The sequence below is a fragment of the Oncorhynchus nerka genome, unplaced genomic scaffold, assembly GCF_034236695.1.
Source record: "Oncorhynchus nerka isolate Pitt River unplaced genomic scaffold, Oner_Uvic_2.0 unplaced_scaffold_899, whole genome shotgun sequence".
NCBI lineage: Eukaryota > Metazoa > Chordata > Actinopteri > Salmoniformes > Salmonidae > Oncorhynchus > Oncorhynchus nerka.
Window position 1 is genome coordinate 59,966 of NW_027040399.1, and position 6,639 is coordinate 66,604.

A 6,639-nucleotide genomic window follows, 5' to 3' on the forward strand; every position below is an offset into this window, starting at 1 on the left:
ATAAGAGAATACACACTGGAGAGAAGCCTTACCACTGTTCCCAATGTGGAATGTCGTTTACCCAGTTAGGGAGCCTGCAAACACATGAGAGGGGACACACAGGGGAAAAGCTTTTCCAATGTTCCCATTGTGGAAAGAGTTTTGGCCAGGTAGGAAACCTGAACAAGCATGAGAGGACACACACAGGTAAGAAGATGTACCGCTGCTCCCAGTGTGGAGAGAGATTTACCCGGTTAAGGTACCTGAAAGAGCATGAAGGAATACATACAAATACACAGGAGGAGAAGACATACCACTGCTCTCATTGTGGAAAGACATTTTCCCAGTCAGAGAACCTGAAAACACATGAGAGAATCGAGAGGCTGTGTTCTGACTTGTGTTTCTGACTGAGAATGTGTGTGTTTGTTTGGGCTGTCAGACTTGAGTTCACTTTGTGTCATGTTAGTGCACTATTTTTAATTGTGATTAATCCATTGTCTGAAAGGGTTAAAAACACACTGAAAACATCCAGAATACATCCTATATACTGCTAAAATCTACAATGCCATGTAAACACAAGATGACATTGAGGTTAAATAAAGTGTGATTTATCAATGGAACATATTTTGACACGTCCACTGTGTGTCTCTGTAGAGTCATAATATCCATAACAACTAGAGGTCAAACAGGGAGATGGTTCCATTCATTTTCCCCACAGGGCTGTGTTTTGTTTAGACTCACCCTGGTGTGATGTTTTGATAACCATGTAAACCTCTTTGGGACAAGGTGACTGAGGACACAGTGTGTTGTGAATTTATTGTCATGTTTTTAAAATGGTAAAATGGTGATTTCATTTTGATTTGAAATAAACGTCCTATTTATCAAAGGTGCTTTTGGCTGGTGTCAAAATTACTCCAAAGGATTTGAATTTGTTAAAAGTCCTTATTGATACAGAAACACTAAACCATGATTTAGATGTATTAAGAACAAGTTGATTGACAAAGTCATGAAACAGGATGAATTGAATGATCCACATTTTGGCTGTGATAAAAGATATGCATCTGGGGTCAAAATGATCCATGTCAGAACTATGGATCAATGTAAATATGTAGTGGGTCTAACGTTTGTTTTAAATTATCACTCATTAAAAACGAATCAATCAACACATGCTTTTCTTTGAACGACTTAATATGATAATCAACTTTAATGAAATAAATAAAAAAATAAACTTTTGGTTCCTCAACTGCGTTGCCCCTCCAGTCAGCAGATGGCGATGTGCGTCTTTTACGTTCAGGCGACGCTGCCAGTGTGACGTATAATCTAGTGGACGGGACGCTCCTTCAACAACAACAGTTAGACACCTCGGTAGCTTTCTAGCAAACATAGCTACAACATTCACTCTCTTTTGGTGTATGTTAGTCCTTGTGTATTAAACACACTTCTGACGTATGTACGTGTTGGCCCATTTAATTATATATTTACGTGGTTTGTCAGCTAGCTGGTTTGCTAAATTAGCTTAGAACTAGGCTAGTCGCTAATGCTAGCTAGCGAACATCTCCAACCATGAGTTCACTAAGCTGCTCTCCTCCTGCTAAAGTAGAGGAGGTCTTCTGGACGTAGAAAGAAGTTCCCCTGAAAGAGGAGGAGGAAGAGAAGGATGTTACAATACAAAAACAAGTAGACGGTGAGGCTGTTACCGTGAAAGAAGAAGAGAAAGACGTTTCAGTGAAAGAAAAGGAAGACTCGTTCAGAGTGAAAGAGGAGGAGGATGTTACAGTAAAAGAAGAGGAAGCGGAGAGAGAGGAGGATGCAGTTTATGGAGTGAAAGAGGAGGAGGGGAGATGACTGTCACATCGAAAAAGGAGGAGGAGGGCGAAGAGGAGGAAACTGGATATCTGGGCCCGGTTTCCCCAACGCATCTTAACGCATCCTATGGTTCTGATGGTGAACTCAGCCATAAGATGGTTTTGAGAAACCGGGCCGTGATTAACACTAGTAAGTACTGTCTTAAACACAGAGGCACAAACTCTGCAGTTGTTGAACTGATGTGTAGTGTTAAAGGGGAAATATGTAATTGCTAAATTTATATTATTTATAGCCATTGATTCTTGAAGAATATAACACAAACCTCATGAGCTTAGTTCAACTGTTGTACCCCATCAGAACCCCAAATAAGATGTTTTACGCCAATGTTTAGAAACAATGTAGATCAACACTGTAGAGCCTCAACATGGTTAACACTATCATGTTGATTTCATGGATGGTCAGTCCTTGCATCCGTAGGTCTGTCTATGAATTTGAGAGTAGTTACATTTCACCAGACCCATCCATCATCTTATTACCAAAACAGGTGGAATGACATCTTTGTTATTGTTTGAACTGCAGGTTGGTTGATCGATTGATTTGGCTTTTTTAAAGGGACAACCTAGGATTTAAACAGCAACAAAATGGCTGCCCTGAGACTTGGTTTGGTAAACAGCTGAGGGATGGGGGCTGGAGAAATGTAACCACTCTCACATTCATAGAGAAAGCTATTGTAGCAACCTCAACCCAACACCTAGCGACCTCGTCAAGAAGTTCAGACATCTTGGCGTAACATTTCTAAAGTGTTGGCTTGACAGTCGCTGGACCAGGTTTGAGTTCAGGTCAGGACTTCCCCCTGAATTCACTACACTATGAATACGTTTATAATGTTACTGTCTGCTTGATTTACAGTAGCGTCTCGTTACTCTGTTTGGACACGGAGATACTTAGGTCATGAGTAGAGAACTGTTACTTAATGGACAGGCTATTGTACAACACAGAGCTATTTTCCTTCATTCAGGACATTTAGAATGACAACACATTACAGAGGAGCCTAGTGCGATTATTCACACAATTATCTGGTGATCAGGTTATGAAATGTCATGACAAAGACATTTTAGTTTCCATGTTTCACCTGGAATATTAAATGATTTATAATCCTAGGTTTATGTTATTGTTAGGTGACGTTATGGGTCCTACAGTAGGTCTATGTTATTGTTAGGTGAAGTTATGTGTCCTACAGTAGGTCTATGTTATTGTTAGGTGAAGTTATGGGTCCTACAGTAGGTCTATGTTATTGTTAGGTGACGTTATGGGTCCTACAGTAGGTCTATGTTATTGTTAGGTGAAGTTATTGGTCCTACAGTAGGTCTATGTTGTTGTTAGGTGAAGTTATGGGTCCTACAGTAGGTCTATGTTATTGTTAGGTGAAGTTATGGGTCCTACAGTAGGTCTATGTTATTGTTAGGTGAAGTTATGGGTCCTACAGTAGGTCTATGTTGTTGTTAGGTGAAGTTATGGGTCCTACAGTAGGTCTATGTTATTGTAAGGGGAAGTTATGGGTCCTACAGTAGGTCTATGTTGTTGTTAGGTGAAGTTATGGGTCCTACAGTAGGTCTATGTTGTTGTTAGGTGAAGTTATGGGTCCTACAGTAGGTCTATGTTGTTGTTAGGTGAAGTTATGGGTCCTACAGTAGGTCTATGTTATTGTTAGGTGAAGTTATGTGTCCTACAGTAGGTCTATGTTATTGTTAGGTGAAGTTATGGTTCCTACAGTAGGTCTATGTTGTTGTTAGGTGAAGTTATGGGTCCTACAGTAGGTCTATGTTATTGTTAGGGGAAGTTATGGGTCCTACAGTAGGTCTATGGTATTGGTATGACTAGCGGTTTCCACATTAGCATGGAGGAGTTTCTGCAACCAAATTGCGTGTGCATTGCCCTCGTGCGCCTATTTTAGCAAACACAGAAAGGGGTCTATATTGGTGACCAAAGGTTGTCTGGCACACTGCTTAGGGGTTCAGCAACTGTAATAACTTATTTCTAGCCTACAATCATCGATGTTACTACTAATGTGAAAACAAGTGCTGTTGTGGGCCTTTAACCATCTGTCTGACTTGTTGTTCACACAGGAGAGAGATGTGACTATCGTGGATCCTCTGGGGAGCCTCAACAACATAATGAAGCTGACGAGGCAGAGAAGAGTCCCTCCGGATCAGAACACCTCAAGAAACACCAGTGGAGACCAACAGGGAAGACATCTCACTGCTGCTCTGACTGTGGGAAGAGTTACTTAAGATCAAATTCACTAAAAGTACACATGAGAATTCACACAGGAGAGAAATCTTATAGCTGTGATCAATGTGGGAAGAGTTTTACTTCATCTAGCCATCGGATTGTACACCAGAGAACACACACAGGAGACAAATCTTATAGCTGTGATCAATGTGGGAAGAGTTTTACTCAGTCAAGCAGCCTGTTATCTCACCAGAGAACACACACAGGAGAGAAATCTTTTAGCTGTGATCAATGTGACAAGAGATACTCTGATAAAAGATCTCTGATCAAACATCAGAAAATACATTAATGATGGAGTTGTTTCATGATATCAATGAATTAATGTCACAATGTAGAATGTTTAAACATTGTAGAAGGAGTATTTTAATGATGTCACAATGTAGAATGTTTAAACATTGTAGAAGGAGTATTTTAATGATGTCACAATGTAGAATGTTTTAACATTGTAGAAGGAGTATTTTAATGATGTCACAATGTAGAATGTTTAAACATTGTAGTAGGAGTATTTTAATGATGTCACAATGTAGAATGTTTTAACATTGTAGTAGGAGTATTTTAATGATGTCACAATGTAGAATGTTTTAACATTGTAGTAGGAGTATTTTAATGATGTCACAATGTAGAATGTTTAAACATTGTTGTAGGAGTAATTTAATAATGTCACAATGTAGAACACTAAACGTTTGCCCCCTGTTCAATTGATTTCTGCATAATATGGATATTAGCCTCAGGGGGGAAATCCAGGCTCTGAATGTAAAGAGTGATATTTATATGATATAACAGAAAGTGACTAACACAAAAAGAGCTGTGTTACACTTACAGCATTGGTGACCCACTTGAATCAAAATGTAGCTAGATGTTTTCTACAAGTTGTCCTCTAACCAGTGATGTACATTATTCCCAGATTCCATGTGGTTTTTGAGCTGTTAGTTTTTAACAGGACAACAACATCTCCAGACTCTCACGCAAATGATTTCAACATGATATCGATGAGGGATGAAAAATAAGTGTTGCGTTCCTTTGTTTAACGACCTCTAAATGTAAATGCATCTCTCCAAAATGTAGCTGACTGTCTTCTGCAGGTTGTCCTCTAACCAGGGAGGTAAAATATATCTCCCATTTCCATGTGTTTTTTTAGTTGTGTTAGTTTCAACTGCACCTACAACCTGATTTGTCCGCTAACCAGTGATACTTATTAAAGATACTCAATACTTATTTTCCACCATAATTTGCAAATAAATTCATTAAACATCCTACAATGTGATTTTCTGGATTTTGTTTCTCATTTTGTCTGTCATAGTTGAAGTGTACCTATGAAGAAAATTACAGGCCTCTCTCATCTTTTTAAGTGGGAGAACTTGCACAATTGGTGGCTGACTAAATACTTTTTTGCCCCACTGTACACTAAATACATGTAATATAGCCTATATAGTCTGACCCTAACATAACATTCTAACCACTAGGCTACCCTGCTGCCCCAATAATACACTAAATACATGTAATATAGCCTATACAGTCTGATCCTTACAAAACATTCACAGGTGATATTCTCCTGGACCAGACAGCATCACAGGTGATATTCTCCTGGACCAGACAGCATCACAGGTGGTATTCTCCTGGACCAGACAGCATCACAGGTGATATTCTCCTGGACCAGACAGCATCTCAGGTGATATTCTCCTGGACCAGACAGCATCACAGGTGGTATTCTCCTGGACCAGACAGCATCACAGGTGATATTCTCCTGGACCAGACAGCATCACAGGTGATATTCTCCTGGACCAGACAGCATCACAGGTGGTATTCTCCTGGACCAGACAGCATCACAGGTGATATTCTCCTGGACCAGACAGCATCACAGGTGATATTCTCCTGGACCAGACAGCATCACAGGTGATATTCTCCTGGACCAGACAGCATCACAGGTGATATTCTCCTGGACCAGACAGCTGGGTGAATACACTATATATACAATAGTATGTGGACACCCCTTCAAATTAGTAGATTGGGCCATTTCAGCCACACCAGTTTCCGACAGGTGTTTAAATTTAAGCCCACCGCCATGCAATCTCCATAGACAAACATTGGCAGTTGAATGTCCTTAATGAAGATCTTAGTAACTTTCAACGTGGCACCGTCACAGGATGGCACCTTTCCAACAAGTCAGTTTGTCAAATTCCTGCCCTGCTGGAGCTGCCTGGTCGACTGTAAGTGCTGTTATTGTGAAGTGGAAACATCTGGGACCAACAACGGCTCAGCCAAGAAGTAGTGTGCCACACAAGCTCACAGAACAGGACCGTCGAGTGCTGAAGAGGGTAACGTGTAAAAATCGTCTGTACTTGGTTGCAACACTCACTAACGAGATCCAAACTGCCTCTGGAAGCAACATCAGCACAAGAAACTGTTTGTCAGGAGCTTCCTGAAATGGGTTTCCACGGCCGGTCAGCTGCATACAAACCTAAGATCAATATGGGCAATGTCAAGCGTCGGCTTGAGTGGTGTAAAACTCACAGCCACTGGACTCTGGAGCAGTGGAAACGTATTCTCTGGAGTAATGAATCA

The 6,639-nt window shown here is 40.5% G+C and overlaps 1 long non-coding RNA gene across 1 annotated transcript; it reads left to right on the plus strand.

Annotated features, from left to right (window-relative positions):
* The first annotated feature begins 1,213 nt into the window (after positions 1–1,213).
* LOC135570752 (uncharacterized) lies at positions 1,214–5,199 on the plus strand. The gene is made up of 2 exons (XR_010463595.1): positions 1,214–1,974; positions 3,912–5,199. It is a non-coding gene; the product is annotated as an uncharacterized LOC135570752 (long non-coding RNA).
* Positions 5,200–6,639: the final 1,440 nt, after the last annotated feature.